The sequence below is a fragment of the Piliocolobus tephrosceles genome, chromosome 8, assembly GCF_002776525.5.
Source record: "Piliocolobus tephrosceles isolate RC106 chromosome 8, ASM277652v3, whole genome shotgun sequence".
NCBI classification, from domain to species: Eukaryota; Metazoa; Chordata; class Mammalia; order Primates; family Cercopithecidae; genus Piliocolobus; species Piliocolobus tephrosceles.
Genome location: NC_045441.1, coordinates 144741232 through 144756503, shown reverse-complemented (window position 1 = coordinate 144756503; position 15272 = coordinate 144741232). Strand labels below are relative to the sequence as shown.

The window sequence follows — 15272 nt, the reverse complement described above, 5'->3', positions numbered from 1 at the left end:
ACCTCCACCACCATAACACCTCCACCAACATAACACCTCCACCACCACTACCACCATCATTACCATCACCTCCACCACCACTACCTTGATGATCACTGTCACCACCACTATCATCATCACTGTCACACTACCACTGTTACAGTCACCACCGCCATTATCACAATCGCTATCACCTCCACCACCACCACCATTATCATCACTATCACCACCACTACCACCATCATTGTCATCACCACCATCACCAGCATCACCACCATAACTATCACCTCCGCCACCACGACCACCATCATCATCATCACTATCACCTCCATCATCATTGCTATCATCACTGCCACCACTACCGTAACTATCACCTCCACCACCACCATTACAATCCCCACCACCATTATCACAACCTCTATCACCACCACCACCATTATCATCACCACTACCACCAGCACCACCACCACCACCACTACCACCATCACTTCCATCAGCATCATCACTACCATCACCTCTACCACCTCCGACCCCACTACCACCACCACCACCACCACAGCAACAAAACTTAACAAACTCCATGAGAAACAACCAAAGGCAATGGCAAACAAGAAATCAAAAAAGCATGTTGATTATTAGTAATAGTAATACCTGATGTGAGTGGGTAGGACCATGGTAGAGCTAAAATACTGGTTAACAGAGCGTGGAGGAGGGGAATGAGTTAAGAAGTCAGACACTGTGAGATCTCTTTCTCCTTGGCAGGTGGGAGTAGCCCATGGCTTTACACTCCTCCATGGTGGCTCACTGGGAAATGGGGAGACTGGGATGGGCAGTCAGTGTCCTTGCCTGAACCCCATCCGTGCCGGTTTATGGCCTGTCAAGATGCTGGTTTATTTTAATGTAAATGCAGCCTCCCACCCCCTAAATGAAGATCAACTTCAGCTTTCAGCCTTAATGTCTTGAGACAGACTTCTCTGTGAGAGTAAGTGCAGCGCCATAAACTAATTCCAGCTGAACTCCATTTCCCACTTCATCTGCATGAGCCAAGTCCTCATCCTGGAGCTTTTTATGACAGTTTACACCATGTTGCATAAATTGAGAATCTCGTCGAAATAATCCCTTTCTATCCTCACTGCTTCTACTCTTTAAATATCTGATGATGTTTGTCTTGTCTTCACTTAGTCCGTGATTAGGAAAGCTGTACACACTTAGCGTCCTTAATCTTTCTTCCTAAATCAATCCTTGAAACCAGCCCCTTAATATTGTTGTTACTCTGTTCTTCTCTGAACCTCTTCCAAATTGTCTCTCTTTCTTGTATTGAGCTGCCGGGCCTGAGTAAGCTGAAAGCGCGGTTGTAATGCGTACAGACTCACTAATGCACCGTTGCAGCATGCTAATACTTTGGCCCAAGTCTCCTAAGATTGTCTTCTCTCCCTCCTCCTCCATTTCTCTCTGGAGGTATAAGCCAGATTCTCTGCTCTCTGCTGACTCTATTTTGTCGTGCAGGATTCTTGCTTTTTAATGATCTCCCCAGCGTGTTAGAGAACGGAATGCAAACCGGGAGGAGAAGAAAGCTCGGACTGTAAAAGGAGCTGTGCGTTACTTCCTTCCCAGTCCTAAGAGTCAGTGCCCCTTGTCTCTTTCCCTGACAATAACTGTATTTTACATGAATCTCTCCCTTTAAGCTTCCCCATGAGTTTTCATATAAGATCCTGACCGTCACTGCATAAAATAGAGAGGCAACATCTGATGTCCCATTTTATAGGTGTTGCAACCTGAGGCTCCGAAAGACAGAAAGTCAACTGCTCAGGCCACTGCACGTCACTTGAACTTCTTCCCATTTCATAAATCTGTTCTTATGCTCCCTTCTTAAGTGAAACCTTAAAATAATTCCTGTAATACTTGGGTAGACACATTCCCAGTTTGGCAACCTTTTATCATCTCTTATTTGTCCTCTTGTTGCGGGCTTTCTGCACAGCTATAATAGACATGACTTATTTATATGTTGTAAATGCAGGGATGAGTTACCAAGCAAGCTTTTAGGACAGTCTGTCAGCTTTGTTCTGATTAGTTCTAATGTATGACTGGTGCTAGTTTCAAGTCCCAAAATATCTAACTGCAAAACCCTGCTTTTTATATGAAGAACTGTTAGGGGTTTGAATGTCCCCTTCAAAACTTTTGCTGAAATTTAATCCCCCTGTGGCAGTATTGACAGGTGGGGCCTTAAAGAGGTGATTGCATCATGAGGGTTCTGCCCTTGGGAATGGATTAATCTGTTCATAGGTTGATGGATGAATGGGTTAACCTGGGAGTGGGAACTGGTGGCTTTGTAAGAAGAGGAAGAAAGACCTGAGCGAGCACACTCAGCCCCCAAGTTGTGTGATGCCCTGGGCCACCTCTGGATTCTGCAGAGACCTCCCACCAGCAACAAGGCCCTCATCAGATGTGGCCCCTTGACCTAGGACTCCTCAGCCTCCATAACGGTAAGAAATAAACTCCTTTTCTTTACAAGTTACTCAGTTGCAGGTATTCTGTTATAAGCAACAGAAAATGAACTAAGACAGGTGGGAAGAAAGAGTGAAGCGCAGGGCAGCCTTATCTGGCTGCATCGTTGAACACTGTATAAGCCTGGGAGCATCATTCTCACAGATTCCAATGTGAATGGCCTCCCCTGCAGTTCTGTAGTGCACCTCTACGTCAGAGACCCCGGCAGGGGTGAGGCTGTTCTGTGCAGCCTGCACCTCCACATCACAGACCCTGGCAGGGGTGAGGCTGTTCTGTGCAGCCTGCACCTCCATGTCAGAGGTCCCGACAGGAGCGAGAGTGCTCTGTACAGCGTGCACCTCCATATCAAAGACCATGGCAGGGGCGAGGGTGCTCTGTACAGTCTGCACCTCCACATCAGAGACGCCAGCAGGGGCAAGGGTGTTGTGTGCAGCCTTCACCTCCATGTCAGAGACCCTGGTGGGGACGAGGCTGAGGGTGTTGCCAACTGCAGAAGCGGGGAAGTGTTGTGCCCAACGGCTTCATCACACCCCATGCCTGCGGGGAGGGTTTCAATGTAGCATTTGAGATAATTTCCAAACCAGCTTCCATTCATGCTTTAAGCCTTGCCTTCCTTCATTTCCCACGCCAAACCTGTAGAAGTCCCAAATCTCCTCCTTTGGCTCTGAACTTTCTTCTCTCCCCACCCAGTGCGGCCCATTCCTGAGATATCTCCCCCACTCCAGAGCGAGCTGCTTCCTCCTCTGTGCCCTTACTTGTTTGCAGGTGCGTGATTGCCTGACCACATGGATCAGCAGTGAATTCCCAGTTGGGCTGTGAGTTCTGAGGGGACCTGGCTCTTGGTTCAGTTGCTTCTTTCCAGCCCTTTACACAGGTTGCGTGCATGGCCGGCACTCAGTTTGTTGAATGAATGTTTGAAAAGACAATATTCTCTATTCTTCATTCATCTCTCTTATCCGTGATCCAGATTCACAAAATGGATTCTTAGGGAAATAAAGCAACGACCAAAGGCTATCACAAGAAAAGTTTACTCAAAAACGATCCGTTCAATGAAACATGAAGTGTCTAATACATGCCCATTTTATGGTAATGTTTTTTAATAAAAACCTTTGTTCTTGCTTTCCAGGAGTTTGGAAAGGCAAGGCCAGCATGCGCTACAGGAAAACCGGGTTGGTGTTAACCTTGTTGGTCAATGGCACTGCCTGGAGACTTCCCAAGGGCTGCCATTTGGTTAGGCTCATTGAGAGAGACAGAAAAATAGGAGTAAAAGGCTTCACAATTTTAAGCATCTTGAGGAAGAGTGCTGCGTAAGGGGCTGAATGATGCCCCCAACCCCCCAAAATTAGTCCACTTGGAGCCCATGAATGGGACCTCATTTGGGCAAAAGGGCCTTCGCAGATGTAATTAAGGACCTCAAGATGAGATCATCCTGGGCTAATCAGGTAGGCCCGAGACCCCATGACACAGACAGGGACACAGGGAGAGTTCCACGTGACAGTGGAGGAAGGGACTGGAGGGATGCATCTGTGCCCAAGGAACACCAAGGATTGCCAGCAGCTCCCAGGAGGAGACGGGATGGAGCGGACGCTCTCCAGAGCCTTTGGAAGGAACCAACTCTGATACCGGATTTCTGTCCTGCAGAACTAGGAGAAAATATGTTTCTGTTTGAAGTTACCAAGTTTGTGGTCATTTGTGACAGCAGCCCCAGGAGATGAACACAGGGTGGCTCCATGCCAGGCCAGGAGGGCAGGAGGCCGGGGCTCTGTGTGCTCCAGGGCTCACTCAGGCTCACTCTGGGCATTCAGTGCAGTGTTTGGAGCGCCTGGCGATGCTGGTGTGAGGAGACGTGGTCTGTGCCTTCTGGCCCATCACATAATTTGCTTTGGGTGCTGATATCAACCACAGGCAATTTAATTCTAGACTGGAATGGAGCTGGGAAGGGTGCACCTTCCTGGCAAAAGCAGCTTCGTCCAAAGCCTGCACCTCGGAGGCTGAGCATGGCAGGCCGGGATGTTTTCACACGGCCACTCTAGAAAGAGCGGAAATGCAGATGCTTTCCTCCTTCACAAGTTTTGGTTGCTTTGACTTTTGGTGTGTCTGAGAGGCTGTAACTCAAATAGCTGTTCTCCACCTTTGGTTAGATCCTGGAGTCTCTGGTAGGTTGTGGTCAATGGTGCTGCACGGAGGCTTCCCAAAGGCCGCCATTTTGGTAGGCTCATTGAGAGATGTAGAAGAAATAGCAAAAGGCTGCACAGGAGAGAGACAAGAAGCTTCTACCTTCAATTTACTGTGGTTTTTATTTGACCTGTTGGAAGTTCTGGGGTTTCTATAAAGGATAAAAACTCCCTTAGGCACAGTTTAGATCAGAAAAGTCCTGACTCCGGCCCCTTCAGTTTATGACCTGAGGAGCCTGAGGGCCTGAGGGCAGCCAGTGGCCGGAACACACGGGCTCTTTAGCTGGGGAGGGACTTGAACCCTGGTATTCTGATGCAAGGACTCTCTCCCACCACATGCAGCACAGCACTGCTTGCATTGTTTGGTTTCGTATTGCTTTGGAATTAGTCCAACTATCACCATTGATGTGAATAAACAGACATGTATCTTTTCAGTTTGTACAACTTCAATCATAAATGAGTATTTATTAGTGTGAAGACATGCCCAGGTCCTGGAACACTCAACACATGTAGAGCCGGGTGAGTGCCATTATCCAAACGAATCACGTTTTGTGGATGAAGAAGCTCCACTCATTTCACGCTCCTATGGAAAACGAACCAGAGCCTGTTTTTCTTCGTAGCAGCTGGAAGTCAGTTGGTCTTGATTATTTATTCATTGTATTTTTTTAGATTACTCATTTCATTATTTTATGAAGGATAGGATTTATTTAACTGTGATTGCTATGATAAATTTCCCCCCGCTCTCTCTAAGGTACCATTTCTTCTAATCAATACATCAAGATCTTGCAGTGAGACTGGGATAGCGTGGGACATTTGGGAAGAAATTCTGATGGAGTTTTAGAACATGAAGCGAGATTGGAAATACAAGTTCTGATTGGGAAGATGTTGCGAATCCTGCAGATGAGTAAAGACTCCAAGAGATACAAACCATGCAAGAGGTGGTCAACCAGGTGGCTCAGCGGCAGCCCTGAGTGCAGGCCGTGAGTGGTGCCTCTGTGCAGGTCCGAGGCGGAGGCAGTTTGGGTGCGGAAGAGGGATACAGAGGAGTCAGCGATAGGATCTGGCTTTAAAGGGACTTGCAGCGTCACGAATGAGCTAGGACATAATTACAATTAGGGTGCAAGTCAAAACGTGGCAAGTTTCATGGAAGAGATAAAAATACAGTGGGAGCTCAATGGGGGAGTGATCACTTCTACGTGGAGGATAAGAGTGCCTCTGTGGAGGACAGGCGTTGAGCTGCGTCTTTATTATTACTTCCAGAAGCCAGTGAATTTTGTAATCTTAATTTTCTAGATGCCTCAAAGCATGGAGTATACTTAACTTCCCTAGAGCTTAACTTAAAAAGGAAAAACTCCATGCACATGACCCAGGCAGGCCAGCAGCTGGCACATGCCACCCTTTCCTGGCCCTCTCTGGCAGTGCTGAGTTCAGGAGAAGGTTATGCTTTCTGTTTTTTGAACTCAGAAAAGGTTATGCTTTCTGTTTCTTCACAAGAAAACTGGGGGGGGGGGGGGGTGGAAGGACAAAAAACGTCAGTGCACTGTGCTGCTTAACAACCCCCCTGTCTTTTTCATTCCTCTGCTGCTTCGCCAGCTACAGAGAAAACACAGGGATGATTGCTAAGAACTTAGAAGGAGAAAAAATAAAAAAAGGAAGAAAACCTACCAGAGCTATCTCAGAAATGAGATCATCTTTTCATGTGTGCACTTTAATGATCTCTTTCATTTGAAGCAATTGTAAAGGCCATAATTACTGTTATTCCTAATATTCTAATGCCAAATTGTCAACCAAAGGCACTGGGGGAATAAACCGGGCGCTGCTGTTTGATGATCTCACGTGTGATAGGACGCTGCTGATAAGACAGATTAGGACCATTGTAGAGTTTGATCAGGTAGCCAAGAAATATGTCAGCAGCTTACTGCATTCACGTGTGTGTTTGCGCCACGCCGAGTTCTTCCCCCTGGAAAATAAAAGCAATTTGCAGAAGTGCATGTGGCTTAGTCCGGTGGAGTAGCTTTACCCGGTGAACACCCCAGGCGTTCTGGAAGGCTGTGTTGCAGGAGGCGAGTATCAGAGGTTTCTCCCTGCAGCCAGCCAGGCTGCGGCTCTGCCTCGCAGCTCTGGAAATGCTAAGCAGGTAATTAACAAATCACAAGGCACAGGTGCGCCAGGTGAAGTTTGGTAAATTGCTTTTGATCTAAATTGAGATGCTTTGGGGATTTAACTTCTTAGACAAAAAGGGCATAAATAAATAATCAGGATTTTAAGGTTGGAACTTGCAAGCAAGCTCGAAAATGTCTTAATGCACCGAGGAGGTGAAGCAGGGAGACTGTTTGAGGCCAGCCCTGGATGTTGTCTATTGTGCCGTGATGTTCACGCACCTGATTTGCTCAGAAAGGCAGCTTGGCCAACGTCACACAGGTTTGGAAGCTGCACATTTTGTGAGGAGCTCAAAATGCCTCCAGTTTTAGTTTTCATATCATAAGAAAAAAAGGGGAAGACGAGCACGGGCCACATGGCCAGCCCTGTTCCCTGGACAGGGCAGCGGTGGACCCGGGAGTGTGGTTCCTAAACCAGGTTCCTGTGGTTCCGAGCAGGAGAGATGCTCCCAGGACACCTGCATATGATGCAGAATCTCTGAGCTGTGCCACCAGCCAGCACCTATGGCTTCACTAAACCCCACACAAAACAAGGCCTTGTGTGTGAGAGAAGAGAGACCTCAGCTCTTGGAGGTGGGCGCTTGCTCCATCATCTTTCTCTTGTGTCCACCTGGCAAAAGGAACAGGTGTGCCGGGAAGTCCCTCTTGGTCCTTTCAGACCCATATGCTGACATTCCACATCCAGTCTGGGCCCTGCAGGCTGGTCTCTATGGACGCCACCCCCCAGGGCTCTGGCCTTCAGCTGGGTTTGGGCAAATGGAAGTCACTGGTGTAAGATCAGAAGGGGGTAAGGGGAGAAGCTGGGGCCTTTATTTTCCGGCTACTTTCCTGCCAGGTCGTGTTTGGATGGGGTCTTATTTCTCCGCCTGTGGCCTGTGGGTTTGTGTAATCACTCTTTCCCCTGTCCCTTAGGGCTAGGGTTTGTGATGGCCTCCCACTGTGTGACTCCGGGTGCCTTAGTCCCCTGCTGAATTCCAGGTCCTGCTGTGCCTCTGCAGGGTCTGTGTACGCTCTGCTCTGTGGCCCCTCTGAGCATGCAGTCTCATCATCACTGTCATAAATTGTCGTAGAAAAGTCCTAAATCCCAGAGTTTGCAGTGGTCTTCTTCGCACCAGTTAGAAAACACACCACCTTTGGAATGGATTAACCTCTTGTGGTTCAGGTAAATTGGATCTGATGTAATGCAGGAGTGTACAGAGGTGGTTTCTGTTGTTTGTTTGTTTTTTTTGTTTTAGATTTTTTACTTATTTATTAGATGTATTCATGAGTCCATGCAGCAGGAAGTGGAGCCATCACAGGGTGCGAAGTGGGGACAAGTGCAGCGTCGTGAGCGTGTACAGAGGGAAGGTGACAGCAGGGAGAGGCTTTGCTGAGGAAGTGGCATTTGGGAGAGGAAGAATGAGGTAAATGAGGGGGGTGAAGAGCAATAGGGGCAGTTTATGCAAAAGCTGGGGATGCAAGGATGCTGCCGAGCTGGAGGAAGGAGACCAGAGGGACTGATCGCGGCCTTGGGGATGGGATGTGAGGTCAGTAGGGGCTCATGAAGAAGCAGGAGAAGGGGTCTGGAATCTCTTTGGAGGGTCACAGAGAGCCGCGGGAGGGTTTCGGGTGCAGGAGTGACCCAGTCAGATGGGTGGCAGATCAGACACTGGCTGTCGTGTGGGAATGGGCTGCAGAGTGTGGTCCATCCTACACAACCGGGAGCTACTTACAGGTGGGAAGCGGCGATGTCTTGGATGGGGGTGGGAGAAGGGCCGAGGCATATGTGTGGGGTGTGGAAAAAGCATAGACGCAGGGGAAAGCCCGATGGGATGTTGGTAGCAGCTTGCATTTGATTTTGGGGATGAAGTGGAAAGTGCGTCAAGGAGTGTGCCCTGGGTTTTGGTGTGTGCAGCTCGTGGTGCTGAGACAGGGACCCTCAAGGAGGCCGGGGTGCAGGGGAATTGCCGCCTGGGTGTTGAGCCGTCAGGACCCATGGAGGGGCCGGCAGCTGGACCTGCCGGTCTAGAAGGGAGGGCTGTTGGGACCTCAGCTTGGGTTTGGGAGGCATCAGTGTCGATTTCCTCACTGACATTTCCACTGGGCAAGTGCCAGGGACCCTGAAGGATCTCATCGTTTAGTCAGTCACGATTTTTGAACATGAAATAATCAGGCAGAAATATGACCCATCAAGCCTGCTATCACGTAGGCAGCGTGGAGAACAGCTGTTAGGGGAAGCCAGGAGAGGAGGATGAGCCAGCGGTTCGACGGCTTCCCTCCTGGGCGTCTAAGGGACCTGGTGCCCCATCTGAGCCTGCCCGTTCTCCTTCCCTCTTCCCTCACTCTGGCGGGGCAGGGTGGAGGTGTCCGTAGAGGCTTCCTCTTCTTCTGTCTTCTAGGCCAGGCACCAAGCCCACCCTGCATCCATTCCCAGGCAGCAGCCGTGGGCACAGGAGTGACTGCAGAAGTGAGTCAGACTGGAGCCCTGTGAGGTCTACACCCAGGTGACCAGGCATGGGCTGAGAGTCCAGGGCCAGAGAAGGAAGGGGCATAAGTGAGGGGCAAGCAAGTAGGTGCTTAGCACCCCGACATGCAGGTGGCTTGGCACCCCGACATGCAGGTGCTCAGCACCCCAAGATGCAGATGGCTCAGCACCCCGACACGTAGGTCGCTCAGCACACCGACATGCAGGTGGCTCGGCACCCCGACACGCAGGTGGCTTGGCACCCTGACATGCAGATTGGAATGAGAAACCCATTCCTGTTAGGGGAAACCTGGAGAGGCCAGTGAAGGACACTGTGACTAGTGAACAGCTTCTCACATGCTTTCTTCACCCGGTGGCTGGTTGGCCCCGGGAAGTGGATGGAGCTGAGCGGCCCCAGGAGGCTGGAGGCAGGAGCAGATGCAGGAGGCACTGCTTCTCTCTCTGGGACTCAATTATCTGCACAGGGTGTTTCCTTCTTGTTGAAAGTGCCACTGTCCACCAGTCAGTGACTCCTCAAGAAATCTCTGAAAGTGTCACTGCAAAGAGGCAACTTCCACAGGGACCAACGGATGCGACTGGGGAGATGTGGCCACAGAGCAAGTGTGAACAGAATCTCTACAGTGGGCACTCACACAGACTTCGTCTTTCCAGAGGTCGCCTGATAGTCATTCCTGACCAATCTCTCAGCAGTGGGTCCTCTGAACTGAACACTTCTGTGCCTTAATCCATCTCCGCTCAGTGTGGTCAAGAAGGCACCACTTTAGTTTTTAATTTTTCATTTGTTTTTGAGACAGGGTCCCACTCTGCACCCAGGCTGGAGTGCAGTGGCATGATCTCGGCTCACTGCAGCCTCTGCCTCCCGGGCTGAAGCGATCCTCCCACCTCAGCCTCTCAAGTTGCTGGGACTACAGGTGCGCACCACTACGCTTGGCTGATTTTTGTATTTGCTTGTTTGTTTTTTTTTAGATGGAAATTTGCCACATTACCCAGGCTGGTCACGAACTCCTGTGCTTAAGCGATCTGCCTGCCTCAGCCTCCCAAAGTGCTGGGATTGGAGGCATGAGCCACCGCGCACAGCCAGGTCACAGCTTTATAGGCCACCACTTAAATGCACCTGGCAGCTTAATGTGCAAGAGAATTTCCCTGCAGCTCCTTTACGTTTAACAATCCTTTGGCAAAATGAATAATACAAGCATGTTTCTTCTTCATATGCTTTGTTTTAGGAACATTAAAAAATACAGTTATTAAAAGCAGAAAGCAGTTATATTTGTATGTTTTGTAACAAATACTGTGGCCTGATAGAATGAGCTTCTGACAAAGGCTTGTGCTTTCCAAGTGGGCCAACTTCCAAAGTTGTCCGCAGAGTTGTCTCACAGCTCATCCAGCCCATCATTCAAATATTTAAAGGCCCTACTAAGGGCCAAGTTACTTACTGTACATCTTTAAGGATGGGTTTAACTTATATATCGATTTATTTTCAATCTCAGAATACTTTATATTGACTCCTAAAAGTATAGTATAGTGTATGTTTGTTTTGAGAATGTCATTACAATCCCTAAATTTATGTATCTCAAATGTACAGGGACCCATCGAATCAGACAGTGCTAATCTTCCTAAAACAAGGGAATCAATCATGAACACGCTAAGCATGAGGATCTACTGTCACAAGACGTGGCTGAGTTTATTTTTTCTTCCTTCTTACTACACTCATAGAACAGAGTTCTTTTGTTTGATCATGACCTGGGCAAATTTGCTGTATGATAAAAAAAAAAAAAAAAAGTCATGTATGCATTTGATTCTCATCCAGATGCCCTTAGGATAAGAGGTTCATTTTCATCTTCTGTTTTCCAAATGAAGCTTTAAATCTAATTAGATCTTGAAAGAAAATAACTGCAATAAGGTTTCTGTAAGTAAAGGGCCCTCATTTAAATAATGCTCTTATTTGTTTATGTGATTTACAGTAAGTGATGAAACTCTTCATGGCCAGCACGCCGCTCACTACAGGGATCCTTTGCACAGAGCACTTTGAGTTAGTCATAAACCATTCTAGACACAGAAACATTTCATTGCTAGGACATTTCATAGTGTAACAGCATCTCTCAGTGCCTGGCATGGGCCTTCTCCATATCGAAGGCCCAGTAAATATTTGTAGACTAAATGAATTCACACCCATCCATTGCCGGATGATAATTGAGTGGCTCTTCTATTAAGGGTTAGCGTTTTCATGTTAATTTAAAGCGGGGGAGTTTGAAGGGAGAAACGCTAATTTCAGACTCTAAAATAAAGACAAGTCTCCTATAGAATGAGGTCCCAGACACTCTAAGACGTCTGTGTTGATAGGCATAGGGCTGCAGGAATTGAGAAGTGGTTGACGAGGGAGCGTCTGTTTCAGAACTGCTGTTTGCAGGTGGTGTTTGTTTGTTTGTTCCACAGCTGTTTTTGAAGGATCTTTCTACTCTTAATGGAATCAGGTACTTCACTCAGAGGCCCAAAGGTGTACCTTAGGCTGGGTTTATGGCTCAATCCAGCATCCTAAAAGAAAATGTTTGCCTAAGCATTTTTTTTTCATAAAAATATATACACTCATCTTCATAAATTCAGACTTCCATGGTATTTGCTTTGTGATAGAACCCCAATGTTAGGACAGTCTTACCAGGGACAGGACTAACGTGGAAACAGCTGGCTCCGCTGGCCCTGGCTGAACCGCGACGTGGATGGAGTGGCCTGTGAAGTGCTCTGAGTTCCTGGCTCAAGGTTAGGGAGATGGTGAAAAAGGCTGAGCACCTGTCAGTACATTAAAACCATCAACCATCCCCGAACAGCTTTGGAATGAAGGCTTCCTACTCCTTAGGAATTCTGCCCTGGCTTCATTTCCTTTTAATTTTTTTCTCCTACTTGGTGAACCCAAAGACACTTGCCCAGTGGACTCCCGCTCTGAGGGAATTTGTAAATATTTGACAGAGTCGAATTGAAGATCAAAAATAAAACCTGGCGCTGCTCTCCGATTTTCTCTGTGCTCCTTGCCTTCGGGGGATAGCATGATAATTAGGACAAAGGGATATTTGAGATTATGCCTTAAATAAACTGGGGCAGAACTTCTTTAAGCTTCACCAACTATTTTTATCTCTGAGGCAGAAGACACCAATTTCAGTGCTCAGCTTAGCTTGACTTTGACACCATGTAAGAAAAATAAAGATGGGAGATGTTCAGCTCTGGGGGCCTCCAGGCCCAGTCAGAGGAAAGGACTTAAGGGTTGCCCCCAGCTCTGGGACACGAAACAGGAGCTGGGAGAACAAGGCAGGCTGTGTTCTGATCTTGGCTTGGGCCACCCAAACTCAAGATTTTCTTACCCTATCTGCTCAAAATTGAATGATTGGGATGAATGCAGTGGAAAGAACAGGCTGGGAATTAAAAAGCCCAGGCTTACAACTTCAGATCTGCTAGAATTTGCCAGCAACCTGTAGGAAAGCTCTCTCTCTTTCAGGCCTCAGTCTCGACAATTCCTTCTGCCTGTGAGAGCAGGTGGTGGTGACGTCTGACTCACTGCAGGGTCTATGGGAGAAGGGCTGTGATTTTACTGTCTGTGGGTTCTGAAGGTCTTGCTTGCACAACCAAACTTTCCTGGTGTGAAGGGGACGATGGTCTAGACAGGCAGGGTTTTCTGGGGATTCCCCCCGCCATGGATTATTGATCACCTAACTAATAATAACCTGGTGATTTGAGCCCTTTTGTAGAGGTAGGTGAGAGGGATGGGTCTGGATTAAAGGACAATTTGGGATCAGCCCACAGGACAGAACTCTGAAGAGCTCAGGGACAAGCTGGCATGCTGGTCACATTATCAATTAATTACTTAATTATTAACACAATACAATTACATTATTAATATATAAATTTATGTATTTATTAACATATAATTTAATGATTAATGAAATTAATGTATAAATAACTATAATACAATTAATTAATTAATAGTTAATATAATCCATAACACATACATTAATAGTTATGTATTATATTAACTAATAATTAATTGCATTATACTTATTTATTAATATACCATCAATTCTCACTTTCACATTCCTGACAATGTCAGGAATATTATCATTAATTATATTATTAATTACTTATTTATTAATATACCATCAATTCTCACTTTCGGATTCCTGACAAAGAATGGGTCTAGTCCACGAACTCCCTTTGGGTACCTTGCTCTGCTGTGCTCGAATGACTCTGCATTTCTTTGTGTGCACGTGAGCTGTCACTTCTCTGCCGTGTTGTGAGCCGCGTAAGTGAGTTAAAGAAATTGCTGCTCCTTAGAGGGGAGAATGGGTGGTTGTGAGGCTGTGGGGTGGGGGCTGGGCCTCTGGGAGCAAAGGCGCAGAAGTCACACCAGCCAATCTTGATGGAGGCTTTCTTGTCATGGTGATGTGTCCGGCACTGTGTGGGTATTTTGGGACACACAAAATGTTGAGATTCAGTTGGTAAGGACCTGGTCTCACTCTCAAGACACTGGGGAGAGAAGGTAAAACATGATATCAAGGAGGGCTTGGGGAAGTACTATCCAGAAAGTCACAAGGTGGGGGCTGCCGTTGATTTCTCTTAGTGTGACGCAGAAACATGACACTGCCTCTTCTGTTCCCCTCAGGGATGCCTCACCTTCTACACCAGCCTCGAACGTTTCACCTGCCTGCGTCCTCCACGCAGCCTCTCCTCTGTGCAGCCTCATAAGATGACCTTGCCTCCCTCCGGAGTGAACAGACATCAGGCAGTGCCACCTGACCCCTCGCTGGCATCCTCTCAACCTGTCCTCCTTCCCTCCTACCAGGGGTAGCTTGGCCACCTGCCTTTGCAGTGACCTTCCCTTATGGACGCCTCTGCAAAATTTCTCTCTTTTTTGACACTTTTGACTAGACCGGAAGAGTTCAATCTCCAAATGCCTCTCCCTGCCCCCTGGTTTTCCATCACCCCAAACTCCGTTTCTTTCCTCCCAGTCACACCAAATTTCTGAAGTAGCCTACCTGTGCTAGCCATCCCTTGCTCCTACACACTCCTCAGTCCCCCAGCATGGGTCTTCTGCCCCTGAGTCCCTGGACTGGCCTCCCAGTCCGAAGGTGTTTCTTGTCCTCACCAATCTGGTGGCTCCTGCCTCTTTCTGAGGCACTGAGATCCCCCTGCCCCACCTCCTAGAGCTCCATCATGGGAGCTTCTGTTTTTTCCAGCAACTTCCTAGATGCAGATGATCCTCATTCTTGCTGTTTCCTAGAAGCAGGTGGTCCTCAGGCTTCTCCAGGCTCCAGCCTTCTCTCGGCATTGGCTTTTCCAGGCCGTATGTTCCGTACTGGTGCCTCTTGTGTCCTCACCTCATGCTCGGTCCCTCTCTTTGGCCTCAGGCCCATCTGTCTTCTGGAGAGAAATTGCATTTTGCACGTCCCACAAATATCTCAAACATGTCCCCAAATGAACTCATCCATTCTGAAGCTGCCTGGCTTAATGAATGGTGCAACTGTCTCCCCGGCAGCCTAGAAAGAAATGTGGGAGCCTCAGTCCATGACCATGCCCAAACTCCCCGCTGACCATGGTCTGAGCTCCAGATGTTTCTGTCCAAGGCTGTCACCCCAGCAGCCTAGAAAGAAACATGGGATCCTCTGTCCGTGACCATAACCATACCCAAAGCTCCCTGCTGTCCCTGGTCCGAGCTCTGGATATCTCTGTCCAGGACTGCTTACTCCCAGCTGGTCTCCCTGTGTTCACCATGTCCACCTTTAACCCATTGTCCACACCAAAGATCCAACCATAAACCTGATCCAATCCTGTTTAGACTCTTGGTAGTTTCCCAATGTCCTTGGTGGAATTCTGAGTCCTGAATGCAGGGCTCAGAACCCTCTTGGTCTGGTTCCCATTTATGTTTCTATCCCTCTGGTCCTTCCTCTCCTCCCAGACCTCAGTTGCCTCCTCCACACTCTTCATATTCTAATCATACCAATACGTTGT

At 48.0% G+C, this 15272-nt stretch overlaps 1 long non-coding RNA gene across 1 annotated transcript; it reads left to right on the top strand.

Moving 5' to 3' along the window:
• Positions 1 to 3502: 3502 nt before the first annotated feature.
• On the top strand, positions 3503 to 11452 carry LOC111551419. The gene is made up of 3 exons (XR_002734359.2): positions 3503 to 5177; positions 8073 to 8220; positions 10248 to 11452. It is a non-coding gene; the product is annotated as an uncharacterized LOC111551419 (long non-coding RNA).
• Positions 11453 to 15272: the final 3820 nt, after the last annotated feature.